Below are 15,739 nucleotides of genomic sequence, written 5' to 3'. Positions count from 1 at the left end.
AGCAAAGAGTCATTGTTTTGATTTCTTTACCATTAATTTCCATTTGGAAGAGGAGAATGGTGTTGTGGCGGATCTGGAATTGCACCGTCTGGATGTGTACATTGCAAAGGTCCAGCAAAGGGTCATTATTTTGATTTTCTCACCATTAATTTCAGCTTGGAAGTTGGGAACGGTGTGGTGGCGGATCTGGAATTGCACCTTCTCGATGTGTATGTTGCAAAGGTCCAGCAAAGGGTCATTATTTTGATTTTCTCACCATTAATTTCAGCTTGGAAGATGAGAATGGTGTTGTGCCGTCTGGATGTGTATGTTGCAAAGGTCCAGCCAAGGGTCATTGTTGTGTTTTCCTCACCATCAATTTCATGTTGGAAGATGAGAACAGGTTGTGGTGGATCTGGAATTGCACGGTCTCGATGTGTATATTGCAAAGGTCCAGCAAAGGGTCATTGTTTTGATTTCCTCACCAATTAATTTCAGCTTGGAAGATGGGAACGGTGTGGTGGCAGATCTGGAATTGCACCGTCTGGATGTGTATATTGCAAAGGTCCAGCAAAAGGTCATTATTTTGATTTCCTCACTAATTAATTTCAGCTTGGAAGATGGGAACGGTGTTGTGGTGGACCAGGAATTGCACCGTCTCGATGTGTATATTGCAAAGGTCCAGCGAAGGAAATCATTATTTTGATGTGGCGGATCTGGAATGGCACCGTCTCGATGTGTATGTTGGAAAGGTCCAGCAAAGGGTCATTGTTGTGATTTCCTCACCATCAATTTCATGTTGGAAGATGAGGACGGTGTGGTGGTGGATCTGGAATGGCACCGTCTGGATGTGTATATTGCAAAGGTCCAGCAAAGGGTCATTGTTTTAATTTTCTCACCATTAATTTAAGCTTGGAAGATGGGAACGGTGTGGTGGCAGATCTGGAATTGCACTGTCTGGATGTGTATGTTGGAAAGGTCCAGCAAAGGGTCATTATTTGGATTTCCTCACCATTAATTTCAGTGTGGAAGATGGGAACGGTGTGGTGGTGGATCTGGAGTTGCACCATCTCAATGTGTGTATTGCAAAGGTCCAGCAAAGGGTCATTATTTTGATTTTCTCACCATTAATTTCAGCTTGGAAGTTGGGAACGGTGTGGTGGCGGATCTGGAATTGCACCTTCTCGATGTGTGTGTTGCAAAGGTCCAGCAAAGGGTCATTATTTTGATTTCTTTACCATTAATTTCCATTTGGAAGATGGGAATGATGTTGTGGCGGATCTGGAATGGCACCGTCTCGATGTGTATGTTGGAAAGGTCCAGCAAAGGGTCATTGTTGTGATTTCCTCACCATCAATTTCAGGAGGAAGATGAGAACAGGTTGTGGCGGATCTGGAATTGCACGGTCTGGATGTGTATGTTGCAAAGGTCCAGCAAAAGGTCATTGTTTTGATTTCTTTACCATTAATTTCCCTTTGGAAGATGGGAACAGTGTTGTGGCAGATCTGGAATTGCACGGTCTCGATGTGTATATTGCAAAGGTCCAGCCAAGGGTCATTGTTGTGATTTCCTCACCATCAATTTCATGTTGGAAGATGAGAACAGGTTGTGGTGGATCTGGAATGGCACCGTCTCGATGTGTATGTTGCAAAGGTCCAGCAAAAGGTCATAGTTGTGATTTCCTCACCATTAATTTCAGTGTGGAAGATGGGAATGGTGTTGTGGCGGATATGGAATTGCACGGTCTCGATTTGTATATTGCAAAGGTCCAGCAAAGAGTCATTGTTTTGATTTCTTTACCATTAATTTCCATTTGGAAGATGAGAATGGTGTGGTGGCAGATCTGGAATGGCACCGTCTCGATGTGTATATTGCAAAAGTCCAGGAAAGGGTTATTATTTTGATTTCCTCACCAATTGATTTCAGCTTGGAAGATGGGAACGGGGTTGTGGTGGATATGGAATTGCACGGTCTCGATTTGTATATCGCAAAGGTCCAGCAAAGAGTCATTATTTTGATTTCCTCACCATTAATTTCAGCTTGGAAGATGGGAATGGTGTTTTGGCCAATCTGGAATGGCACCATCTCGATGTGTATATTGTAAAGGTCTTGCAAAGAGTCATTGTTTTGATTTCTTTACCATTAATTTCCATTTGGAAGATGAGAATGGTGTTGTGGTGGATCTGGAATTTCACTGTCTCGATGTGTATATAGCACAGGAAATCATTATTTTGATTTCCTCTCCGGCGATTTCAGGATTTCAGCTTGGAAGATGAGAACGGGTTGCAATGCATCCGCAAGCACACTACTTCTATGTGTATATAGCTTTGTCTCTTATGGATCTGTATATATTATGCTAGGCTTTGGGTGCTCCGTCGGCACACCCTTCCTCTCGGGACTCTACGGCTTATGCAAGTATAGCGAGGTGTTTCGTCTCTGCGCTCGTATAGGATGGAACTGGGAGTGGGCTGCCTTGCATTGCATTGCATTGCGTTGCAATGCATTGGTTCAGTGTATTGTCGAAGGCTTTCATGGCTGGAATCACTGGGTTTTTGCTGTAGGTTTTTTGGGCTGTATGGCTATGTTCTAGAAGCATTCTCTCCTGACATTTCGCCTGCATCTCCAGAAAGCACCCTCAGAGGTTGTAAGGTCAGGGTTTCTCAGGGTTGTTGTGTGTTTTACATACTGTATGGCCACGTTCCAGAAGCATTCTCTCCTGGCGTTTCACCTCCATCTACGGCAAGCATCCTCACAGGTTGAGGTCAGGATTGTTGTGTGTTTTACAGACTGTATGTCCATGTTCCAGAAGCATTCTCTCTTGACGTTTCGCCTCGATCTACGGCAAGCATCCTCAGAGGTTGTGAAGTCAGGGTTGTTGTGTGTTTTACAGACTGTATGGCCACTTTCTAGAAGCATTCTCTCCTGACGTTTCGCCTCCATCTACGGCAAGCATCCTCAGAGGTTGTGAGGTCAGGGTTGTTGTGTGTTTTACAGACCGTATGGCCATGTTCCAAAAGCATTCTCTGCTGATGTTTCACCTCCATCTATGGCAAGCATCCTCAGAGGTTGAGGTCAGGATTGTTGTGTGTTTTACAGACTGTATGTCCATGTTCCAGAAGCATTCTCTCCTGACGTTTCGCCTCCATCTGCGGCAAGCATCCTCAGAGGTTGTGAGGTCAGGGTTGTTGTGTGTTTTACAGACCGTATGGCCACTTTCTAGAAGCATTCTCTCCTGACGTTTCACCTCCATCTACGGCAAGCATCCTCAGAGGTTGTGAGGTCAGGGTTGTTGTGTGTTTTACAGGCTGTATGGCCATGTTCTAGAAGCATTCTCTCCTGATGTTTCGCCTGCATCTGTGGCAAGCATCCTCAGAGGTTGTGAGGTTTGTTGGAAACTAGGAAAATGGGGTTAATATATCTGTAGAAGATCCAGGGTGGGAGGAAGAACTCTTGTCTCTTGGAGCTAGGTGTGAATGTCACACTTGTCACAGATGCAGGCAAATTGTCAGGAGAGAATGCTTCTAGAACATGGCCATACAGTCTGTAAAAAACACAACAATCCTGAGAAACCCTGACCTCACAACCTCTGAGGATGCTTGCCGTAGATGGAGGCGAAAGATCAGGAGAGAATGCTTCTAGAACATGGCCATACAGTCTGTGAAACACACAACAACCCTGAGAAACCCTGACCTCACAACCTCTGAGGATGCTTGCCGCAGATGGAGGCGAAACGTCAGGAGGGAATGCTTCTGGAACGTGGCCATACAGTCTGTAAAACACACAACAACCCTGACCTCACAACCTCTGAGGATGCTTGCCGTAGATGGAGGTGAAACGTCAGGAGAGAATGCTTCTAGAAAGTGGCCATACAGCCTGAAAAACCTACAACAACCCAATGCATTTGTTGTTTGCAGCGGGCGGATTGCTAAGTTGCCTTTTTCCAGTTGTGTTTCCACAATTTCCGGGCTGCTGCCATCCCATGTCTTTTGGGAAATAGTTGGCTGGAAGGGGCGAATAATGGTCGGGAATGCATGGTTTCATTGAACCTGTGACTGCCTTTTTGGGTAGTATTGACTGAGATGATGCCACCAAACGCCCATCCAGATCTCTCTCCTTGCCTATCTGTGGAAGGATCTGGCCCCAGACCCCAGAAACAGCTCAGGGATTGGCTTCTTGGAGGGACAGCCTTTGCAGGGAGTTTTCTCAGCCGTTCGGGTTTCCAACAAGAGCATCTCCAGCAGGATAAGAAACATGATCCTTTCTGAATTCTCTTTGTTTTACCTTGATTTTGATGGTTTGGAAGGTAAACAAACTCTGTAGGGGGTTCTGCCCAATAGAAATTCACAATTTCTTCTTGAATAGATGGAAATATATAGATAAATGAATAGATGGATGGATGGATGGATGGATGGATGGATGATAGTATACATAAGTAGATAGATAGATAGATAGATAGATGGATGGATGGATGGATGGATGGATGGATGGATGGATGGATGATAGGGTACATAAGTAGATAGATAGATAGATAGATAGATAGATAGATAGATAGATAGATAGACAAATAGAAATGGTTCCATTAATAAGCATCCCTAGTAGGACGCAATTCATCACTATAATGATGTAATCTACTATATATACACACACATATACACTGTCTATACTGTGTGTATATATGTATGTATATGTATGTATATGTACACACATACTGTGTATATATTATGTATATGTGTGTATTCACACACACATACTTACTGTGTATATACTGTATTTATGTGTTTGTGCATATGTATATTAATATAGATAGATAAATCGATAGATAGGATGCAATTAATCACTATAATAATCTATATAAATAAAAATGTAACATTCGTTTGTGGGATGAACAGAACTCAAAAACCACTGGACGAATTGACACCAAATTTGGACACAAGAGACCTAACAACCCAATCTATGTCCTTCACTCAAAGAAATTTAATTTTGTCATTTGGGAGTTGTAGTTGCTGGGTTTTATAGTTCACCTATAATCACAGAGCATTCTGAACTCAGTCAATGATGGAATTGAATCAAACTTGGCACACAGGACTCCCATGACCAACATAAAACACAAGAAGGGTTTGGTGGCCATTGATGTTGAGTTTGGGAGTTGTAGTTCACCTACATCCACAGAATACAGCAGACACAAACAATGATGGATCTGGACCAAACTCTACACGAATGCTCAAAATGCCCAAATGTGACCACTGGTGGAGTTTGGGGAAAATAGAATCTTGACATTTGGGAGTTGCTGGGATTTATAGTTCACCTAGAATCACAGAGCATTCTGAACCCCACCAATGATAGAATTAGGCCAAACCTCCCACACAGAACCCCCATGACCACCAGAGTGGGCTACAGCAAGGTGTGGCAAGGGACGTCTAGTATAATATAATGTAATATAACGTACACTATATATACTGTGTGTATATGTATATGTATGTGTGTATATATACACACACATACTGTGTATATAGTATGTATGTGTATATATATATGCACACACACATACTGTGTGTATACTGTATTTATGTGTTTGTGCGTATGTATATTAATATAGATAGATAAATCGATAGATAGGATGCAATTCATCACTATAATAATATAATATATACACATATGCATTATATATACTCACTCCGACCCAGGCTGGCTTCAAACTCATGACTTCTTGGTCAGTAGTGATTTAATGCAGCTGGCTACTAACTAGCTGCACCACAGCCTGGTATATACAGTGTATATACCATTTGTATATGTACATATTTGAACTATTAAGTACTGTTTGCTAATAACTCCAGTGTGTGTGTGTATCTGTTATTAACTGGATTCAGCACAAATTTATAAGAGGCCTGTTAATTTTGCATTACATCACTTTGTTGCTCTCTTTAATCATAAATATATATTCTAGCTCTCTATATACAGAGAGTGGTGGTCACTCCTTGGGTAGACTATGGGGTCCCTTTCAAATCTTTGATACTATATCTCTGTGTGTGTGAATCATATCAATCTATCTATATCTATGGCTGGATGGCTCTCTGTCAGGAGGGCTTTGGTTACTTTTTCTTGCCCTGGTGGAGGGAGTTGGACTGGATGGCCTTAAGTATTTTCTGTTGGTCATGGGGGTTCCGTGTGGGAAGTTTGACCCATTTCTGTCATTGGTGGGGTTCAGGATGCTCTTTAATTGTAGGTGAACTATTAATCCCAGCAACCACAACTCCCAAATGTCAAGGTCTATTTGATCCCCAAACTCCATCTGTGTTCATATTTGGGCATACTGAGTATTCATTCCAAGTTTGGTGCAGATCCATCATTGTTTGAGTCCACAGTGCTCTCTGGATGTAGGAGAACTACAACTCCCAAACTCAACGTCAATGCCCACCAAACCCTTCCAGTATTTTCTGTTGGTCATGGGAGTCCTGTGTGCCACGTTTGGTTCAATTCCATCATTGGTGGAGTTCAGAATGCTCTTTGATTGTAGGTGAACTATAAATCCCAGCAACCACAACTCCCAAATGTCAAGGTCTATTTTCCCCAAACTCCATCTGTGTTCATATTTGGGCATATGGAATATTTGTGCCAAGTTTGGTCCAGATCCATCATTGTTTGTGTCCACAGTGCTCTCTGGATGGAGGTGAACTACAACTCCCAAACTCAAGGTCAATGCCCACCAAAACCCTTTCAGTATTTTCTGTTGGTCATGGGAGTTCTGTGTGCCACGTTTGGTTCAATTCCATCGTAGGTGGAGTTCAGAGTGCTCTTTGATTGTAGGTGAACTACAAATCCCAGCAACTACAACTCCCAAATGACAAAATCAATTTTTTGAGTGAAGGACATACGTTGGGTTCTTAGGTGTCTTGTGTCCAAATTTGGTGTCAATTCCTCCAGTGGTTTTTGAGTTCTGTTAATCCCACAAACGAACAGTACATTTTTATTTATATAGATTAATATATAATAAAATATAATATATTATATCTATATATCTATATTTATTTATCTATATAGTCTAGCTTGCTGTTGACCTATGTAGCCCAAAAGACAGTTGCATCTGTCAAGTAGGAAATTTAGGTACCACCAAATCCTCCTAGTATTTTCTGTTGATCATGGGAGTTCTGTGTTTCAAGTTTGGTTCTATTCCATCGTTGATGGAGTATCAGAATGCTCTTTGATTGTAGGTGAACTATAAATCCCAGCAACTAAAACTCCCAAATCAAAGTCTTTTTGAGTGATGATCACTCCTTGAGTTATTAGGTGTCTTGTGTCCAAATTTGGTGTCAATTCGTCCAGTGGTTTTTGAGCTATGTTAATCCCACAAACAAACATTACATTTTTATTTATATCGATATGTATAGTCTAGCTTGCTGTTGACCTATGCAGCCCGAAAGTCAGTTGCATCTGTCAAGTAGGAAATTTAGGTACCACTTTATGCGGAGAGGGTGTGTGTGTATTATTATTATTATTATTATTATTATTATTATTATTATATCCGGCCTCTCCTTGTGGATTGAGGTGGGTTGCAGAATATGAGTTCTGTTAATCCCTCAAATGAACATTACATTTTTATTTATATAGATATACATAGTCTAGCTTGCTGTTGACCTATGCATATGTGTGTGTGTATTATTATTATTATTATTATTATTATTATTATATATCTTGCCTCTCCTTGTGGATTGAGGTGGGTTGCAGAATATGAGTTATGTTAATCCCTCAAACGAACATTACATTTTTATTTATATAGAGATACATATAGTCTAGCTTGCTGTTGACCTATGCATATGTGTGTATTATTATTATTATTATTATTATTATTATTATTATTATTATTATTATAATATCCTGCCTCTCCTTGTGGATTGAGGTGGGATGCAGAATATGAGTTATGTTAATCCCTCAAACGAACATTACATTTTTATTTATATAGATATACATAGTCTAGCTTGCTGTTGACCTATGCATATGTGTGTGTGTATTATTATTATTATTATTATTATTATTATATATCTTGCCTCTCCTTGTGGATTGAGGTGGGTTGCAGAATATGAGTTCTGTTAATCCCTCAAATGAACATTACATTTTTATTTATATAGATATACATAGTCTAGCTTGCTGTTGACCTATGCATATGTATGTGTGTGTGTATTATTATTATTATTATTATTATTATTATTATTATTATATCCTGCCTCTCCTTGTGGATTGAGGTGGGTTGCAGAATATGTTAATCCCTCAAACGAACATTACATTTTTATTTATATAGATATACATAGTCTAGTTTGCTGTTGACCTATGCATATGTGTGTGTGTGTATTATTATTATTATTATTATTATTATTATTATTATTATATCTTGCCTCTCCTTGTGGATTGAGGTGGGTTGCAGAATATGAGTTATGTTAATCCCTCAAACGAACATTACATTTTTATTTATATAGAGATATATAGTCTAGCTTGCTGTTGACCTATGCAGCCCAAAAGACAGTTGCATCTGTCAAGTAGGAAATTTAGGTGCCACTTTATGTGCGGAGGGTAATTATATATGTGTATTATTATTATTATTATTATTATTATTATTATTATTATTATATTTTGCCTCTCCTTGTGGATTGAGGTGGGTTGCAGAATATGTTAATCCCTCAAACGAACATTACATTTTTATTTATATTGATATATATAGTCTAGCTTGCTGTTGACCTATGCATCTGTCAAGTAGGAAATTAAGGTACCACTTTATGCGCGGAGGGTAATTATATATATGTGTGTATTATTATTATTATTATTATTATTATTATTACTATTATTATTATTATATCCTGCCTCTCCTTGTGGATTGAGGTGGGTTGCAGAATAATACACACACATACACACACATATACAAAGATACATATGCCTGTCTTTAACCTCAAAGGACTACTAGATCCAAAATTCCTCTTTCTCTCACCAGCTCAGGCTGGCTGCAGGATACGCTTGGCATGGGAGCTTCCCATCAGAGCCAAGTTTGCCTTTTCAGGGAAGCCTCCAAGCTCAACATTTACACAAATGACCAGCCACTGCCAGGAGGGACGGAGAGCTTCATCTATGCAGATGATCGTGCTATCACTGCTCAAGCAGGGAGCTTTGAGATGGTTGAACAGAAGCTCCCCAAAGTTCTAGGTGCTCTTACTGCCTATTACAGGGAAAACCAGCTGATCCCTAATCCATCTAAAACACAGACATGTGCCTTTCACCTTAAGAACAGACAAGCATCCCGAGCTCTGAGGATCCCACTGGAGCATTGCAGTGCACCCAAGTACCTGGGAGGAGTCACTCTGGACCGTGCTCTTACCTACAAGAAGCACTGCCTGAACATCAAGCAAAAAGTGGGCGCTAGAAACAATATCATACGAAAGCTGACTGGCACAACCTGGGGATCACAACCAGACACAGTGAAGACATCTGCCCTTGCGCTGTGCTACTCTGCTGCTGAGTATGCATGCCCAGTGTGGAACACATCTCACCATGCTAAAACAGTGGATGTGGATCTTAATGAGACATGCCGCATTATCACAGGGTGTCTGCGCCCGACACTACTGGAGAAATTACACTGCTTAGCTGGCATTGCACCACCTGACATCTGCCGGGAAGTAGCAGCCAATAGTGAAAGGACCAAGGTGGAGACATCTCCAGCTCACCCCCTGTTTGGGTATCAGCCAGCATGTCAACGACTTAAATCTAGAAATGGTTTTCTAATATATACAGAGACACTCGCTGGAACACCTCAGCAAGCGAGAGTCCAAAAGTGGCAGGCTCAAACCCAGAACCTCAATCAATGGCTGATACCAAATGAGAGACTCCCCCCTGGGCATACAGAGGACTGGGTGACTTGGAAGGCGCTGAACAGACTGCGCTCTGGCACCACGAGATGCACCACGAGATCCAGGCTTCCTTGATGTGGCTTGGAGGGCGGCAGCCTCTCTTCCTCTCCTTCACCCTGCCAGGATCTGCTGAATCTGCACATCAGTTTCATTTTGTGGGATTTCCCCAGCTGCAGATTCTATTTCATCCCTGTTCATCCTCAAGTGCAAGAAAACACTGGCAAAATTGGGTTGTTGTAGGTTTTTCGGGATGTATGGTCATGTTCTAGAAGCATTCTCTCCTGACGTTTCGCCTGCACACAAATATGCATATAGACAAGCACACACATATACACAATATGCATGCACACATATAAACACACAAATACACACACACACACATATATATATACATATACATATATATATGCAAATACACATACATACATACATACATATATACACACACATATAGACACCCACATATATATACGCAAACACAAATATATACACAAATATATGCACACATATACACAATATGCATGTACACATATAAACACACAAATACACAAATATATACACACACACACACATATATATGTACACATACATACATATATGCAAATACACACATACACACATATATACACCCACATATATATATACACACAAACACACATATATACACAAATATATACACACATATACACAATATGCATGTTCACATATAAACACACAAATACACAAATATACACACACACACATATATATACATACATACATATACGCAAATGCACACATACAAACATACACAAATATATACACACACATATATATATGCAAACACACAAATACACAAATATATACACACACACACATATACACCCATATATATATATATATATATATATATATATATATACACGCAAACACACATATATACACACACACATATATATATACACCCACATATATACATATATATACGCAAACACACATATATACCCACACACACACACATATATATATACACTCACATATATACATATATACGCAAACACACATATATACACAAATATACACACACAAAACACATATACACAGACTGGGCCACAGCAACGCGTGGCAGGGGACGGCTAGTATATATATACATACAGACAGACTCTCTCCTTGCTTCATTGCCAACAGAAACTCTGAAGATGCCTTAGTCACAGATGCAGGCGAAATGTCAGGAGAGAATGCTGCTGGAAGATGGATATACCGTCCGGAAAACTCACAGCAACTCAGTCATTCCAGCCTTGAAAGCCTTTGACAAATAATAACAATAATAATAATAATAATAATAATAATAATAATAATAATGCCATTGCATCTATAGCATTGAAACCAGTCTTCACTTGCCACAGATTTGATGGATCTGCTCAAACTGGGATTCGAATGCAAACCTCAGCCTTGGATCCTCATCGCCTTCTTAGCTATACTAAACGAAGGGTTGCAAATCTCTAGTGAGTGCGCTCGATGCTCGGGATGCCACAGCAAAACTAATACTGCCTTAAACTTTAACCTCGCCTGGGGCCAAGCGTGAACTCCTGGCATTTGGATCCCAGACATTCATGGGAATGTGGCCAGAACTGACACACTTAAATGCAGCCACGTGACCTTTGGAGTCTGTCGTAATGTGATATTTAAATTACTATTAATATTTAATTCCGTTTGCATATTTGAATATTTTTTTTAAAGTATGCTGGTGCTTTTTTGTGAAGCCACCGAGTCTCCTTCAAGAGAGATAGAACAAGGATTTATTATTATTATTATTATTATTATTATTATTATTATTATGGCCATGGTCTAGAGGCATTCTCTCCTGACGTTTTGCCTGCATCTATGGCAAGCATCCTCAGAGGTAGTGAGGTCTGTTGGAAATAGGAAAAAGGGTTGATATATCTATGGAATGACCAGGGTGGGACAAAGGACTCTTGTCTGCTGGAGCTAGGTGTGAATGTTTCAACTGACCACCTTGATTAGCATATAATGGCATTATTATATGTATTATATGTATTATATGTAATATATATTATTATTAGTAGTATTCGTATTAGTATTATTATTATGGCCATGGTCTAGAGGCATTTTCTCCTGACGTTTCGCCTGCATCTATGGCAAGCATCCTCAGAGGTAGTGAGGTCTCTTGGAACTGGGAAAAAGGGTTTATATATCTGTGGAATGACCAGGGTGGGACAAAGGACTCTTGTCTGCTGGAGCTAGGTGTGAATGTTTCAACTGACCACCTTGATTAGCATTATTATTATTATTATTATTATTATTATTATTATTATTATTATTATTATGGCCATGGTCTAGAGGCATTTTCTCCTGACGTTTCGCCTGCATCTATGGTAAGCAACCTCAGAGGTAGTGAGGTCTGTTGGAATTAGGACAATGGGTTTTAAATATCTGTGGAATGACCTGGGTGGGACAAAGGACTCTTGTCTGCTGGAGCCAGGTGTGAATGTTTCAACTGATCACCTTCATTAGCATATAATGGCATTATTATTATTATTATTATTATTATTATTATGGCCATGGTGTAGAGGCATTTTCTCCTGACGTTTCGCCTGCATCTATGGCAAGCATCCTCAGAGGTAGTGAGGTCTGTTGGAACTAGGGAAAAGGGTTTATATATCTGTGGAATGACCAGAGTGGGACAAAGGACTCTTGTCTGCTGGAGCTAGGTGTTAATGTTTCAACTTATTACCTTCATTAGCATATAATGGCATTATTATTATTATTATTATTATTATGGCCATGGTCTAGAGGCATTCTCTCCTGACGTTTCGCCTGCATCTATGGCAAGCATCCTCAGAGGTAGTGAGGTCTGTTGGAACTAGGAAAAAGGGTTTATATATCTGTGGAATGACCAGGGTGGGACAAAGGACTCTTGTGTGCTGGAGCTTGGTGGGAATGTTTCAACTGATCACCTTGATTAGCATATAATGGCCTTATTATTATTATTATTATTATTATTATTATTTGAAACACAACAAGATGAGTCCACTTCCCAAGTGTCTAGGACTGTGTGATGTAGGACTGTGTGATGTATTGGCGAATAATGCGTGCAGATCCCAGTAAGGTGGTCTTTTGCAGCTGGCAGATGGTAATATTGTCAGCGCCGACTGTGTTCAAGTACAAGCCAAGGTCTTGAGGCACTGCACCCAGTGTGCCCATCACCACTGGGACCACCTTTACTGGTTTGTGCCAGAGTCTTTGCAGTTCAATCTTTAAATCCTCATATCGTGTCAGCTTTTCCTGTTGTTTCTATTGTTGTTGTTATTATTATTTGCAACACAACAAGATGAGTCCACAACAGACGCTCTGCTAGCTGTTGAATTGGATCACACATCGGACACTTCCCAAGTGCCTAGGACTGTGTGGTGTATTGACGAATAATGTGTGCAGATCCCAGTAAGGTGGCCTTCTGCAGCTGGCAGGTGGTAATCTTGTCAGCGCCGATTGTGTTTAAGTGCAGGCCAAGGTCTTGAGGCACTGCACCCAGTGTGCCAATCACCACTGGGACCACCTTGACTGTCTTGTGCCAGACCCTTGTATTGTATTGTAGTTGTATTGGATCACACGTCGGACCCTTCCCAAGTGCCTAGGACTGTGTGATGTATCGGTGAATAATGCCTGCAAATCCCAGTAAGGTGGCCTTCTGCAGCTGGCAGGTGGTAATCTTGTCAGCGCCGATTGTGTTTAAGTGCAGGCCAAGGTCTTGAGGCACTGCACCCAGTGTGCCAATCACCACTGGGACCACCTTGACTGTCTTGTGCCAGACCCTTGTATTGTATTGTAGTTGTATTGGATCACACGTCGGACCCTTCCCAAGTGCCTAGGACTGTGTGATGTATCGGTGAATAATGCCTGCAAATCCCAGTAAGGTGGCCTTCTGCAGCTGGCAGGTGGTAATCTTGTCAGCGCCGATTGTGTTTAAGTGCAGGCCAAGGTCTTGAGGCACTGCACCCAGTGTGCCAATCACCACTGGGACCACCTTGACTGGCTTGTGCCAGAGTCCTTGCAATTATTATTATTATTATTATTATTATTATTATTATTATTATTCAATTTATTTTATTATTAATTATTTTATCATTTATTATTAATGTATTAATTTATTATTATTATATTTTTGCAATTATTATTATTATTTTACTGACACCAAAACACAGTATGTCACAGCAAACGAGATATATATGCTGGATTTCGTTTCACAAAATCACAAGTCAAACACTTCCCAAGCATCTAGGACTGTGTGATGTATTATTATTATTATTATTATTATTATTATTATTATGAGGACTTAAAGATCGAACTGTAAAGACCCTCGCACAAGCCAGTCAAAGTGGTCCCAGTGGTCATCTTGCTGCTATGAACTCATATTGTTATGTATCTAATAATAATAACAATAATAACAAATAATAATAATAATAATAATAACAACAACAACAACAATAATAATAAGGATTTAAAGATCAAACTGCAAAGACTCTGGCACAAGCCAGTCAAGGGGGTTCCAGTGGTCATCTTGCTGCTGTGTATTCATATTGTTATGTATCTAATAATAGTAGTAGTAGTCATAATAATAATAATAATAATAATAAGGATTTAAAGATAGAAATGCAAAGACTCTGGCACAAGGCAGTCAAGGGGGTCCGAGTGTTGATTGGCACACTGGGTGCAGTTCCTCAAGACCTTGGCCTGCACTTAAACACAATCGGCGCTGACAAAATTACCATCTGTCAGCTGCAAAAGGCCACCCTACTCGGATCTATATGTATTATTCATGGATATATCACACAATCCTAGACACTTGGGAAGTGCCCGACCCGTGATCCAATACAAAAGCCAGTATAGGGATGTTGTTTGCTGTGTACTAATCTTGTTATGTATCAAATAATAATAATATTAAGATTTAAAGATCGAACTGCAAAGACTTTGGCACAGGCTAGTTAAGGCGGTCCGAGTGGTGATTGGCACACTGGGTGCAGCGCCTCAAGACCTTGGCCTGCACTTAAAAACAATCGGCGCTGACAAAATTACCATCTGTAGCTGCAAAATGCTACCCTACTCGGATCTATATGTATTATTCACGGATATATCACACAATCCTAGGCACTTGGGAAGTGTCCGACGTGTGATCCAATACAACTACAATACAATACAAATATTATAATAATAATAATAATAATAATAATAATTACAAAGGCTCTGGCACAAGACCGTCAAGTTGGTCCCAGTGGTGATCGGCACACTGGGTGCAGTGCCTAAAGACCTTGGCGGATCTATATGTATTATTCACGGATATATCACACAATCCTAGACACTTGGGAAGTGTCCGACGTGTGATCCAATACAACAACCAGCATAGTGATCTTGTTTACTGTGTACAAATCTTGTTATGTATCAAATAATAATAATATTAAGATTTAAAGATCGAACTGCAAAGACTTTGGCACAGGCTAGTTAAGGCGGTCCGAGTGGTGATTGGCACACTGGGTGCAGCGCCTCAAGACCTTGGCCTGGACTTAAAAACAATCGGTTTTGACACAGCATTCAATCCCTGGTGTTCATAGGCATTTAGTGGTGGGTAATATATGCATTACCAAGTGGATAAAAGAAACGAGAAGTTGCAATAATTTTACAAAGTATTAATATCTCGGAAGACGAATGATTTCTTTCTTTTTATCTCTTTGTTTCATTCCAATTCCTGGTAAATCTGGCTCCCATTTAGCTTCTCTCCAGCTGCAAACTGTATCTGTTTATGCAAATACAAGTTGGGAGACAAAAAGGGAAAGAGAGAGAAAGAGAAGAGGGAGGAGAGGATGGAGAAAAGCTTCCTC

The 15,739-nt window shown here is 40.2% G+C and overlaps 1 protein-coding gene across 4 annotated transcripts in view; it reads left to right on the top strand.

Annotated features, from left to right (window-relative positions):
• The window catches only part of DOK4 (docking protein 4), a 91,053-nt gene that overhangs the window by 38,230 nt on the left and 37,084 nt on the right, over positions 1 to 15,739 (top strand). The gene's annotated exons all lie outside the window — the stretch shown is intronic.

This window comes from Anolis sagrei, chromosome 8, assembly GCF_037176765.1.
Source record: "Anolis sagrei isolate rAnoSag1 chromosome 8, rAnoSag1.mat, whole genome shotgun sequence".
In the NCBI taxonomy this organism is placed as follows: domain Eukaryota; kingdom Metazoa; phylum Chordata; class Lepidosauria; order Squamata; family Dactyloidae; genus Anolis; species Anolis sagrei.
Note: the sequence above shows the minus strand (reverse complement) of the source record. Positions and strands in the feature narration are given on the sequence as shown.